This window comes from Penaeus monodon, chromosome 29 (assembly GCF_015228065.2).
Source record: "Penaeus monodon isolate SGIC_2016 chromosome 29, NSTDA_Pmon_1, whole genome shotgun sequence".
NCBI classification, from domain to species: domain Eukaryota; kingdom Metazoa; phylum Arthropoda; class Malacostraca; order Decapoda; family Penaeidae; genus Penaeus; species Penaeus monodon.
In genome coordinates this window covers 33,959,462-33,959,732 of record NC_051414.1, presented here as the reverse complement: position 1 = coordinate 33,959,732, position 271 = coordinate 33,959,462, and the positions used below count along the sequence as shown (strand labels likewise).

Here is a 271-nt window from a genome sequence, read left to right as displayed (position 1 = left end):
CATTAACTTAAAACAAAGAACTGTTCAGCAAAAATTCTTTGTCCAAATACTTTGAACAACACTTGTTTTTGAAATGGAAATATTACTTTAAGAAAAACAATGTAGCAGTTGCTCAGGAACCATACATTCATTCCAACTCAAGTTAGCATTGTAGACCACCACTTGACAGGCCGGTGGTGACTCATAAATTGACAGTTATTGAGGCTAATCCTTTGATATTTGACAGGCTGGTGATAATTAGTGACAGGTTTGCAACTCAACTTAAGTGTAT

The 271-nt window shown here is 35.1% G+C and overlaps 1 protein-coding gene across 1 annotated transcript in view; it reads right to left on the bottom strand.

Annotated features, from left to right (window-relative positions):
- LOC119591851 (glutamate [NMDA] receptor subunit 1-like) overlaps positions 1-271 on the bottom strand; it is a 21,804-nt gene that overhangs the window by 20,660 nt on the left and 873 nt on the right. The window lies entirely within an intron of this gene.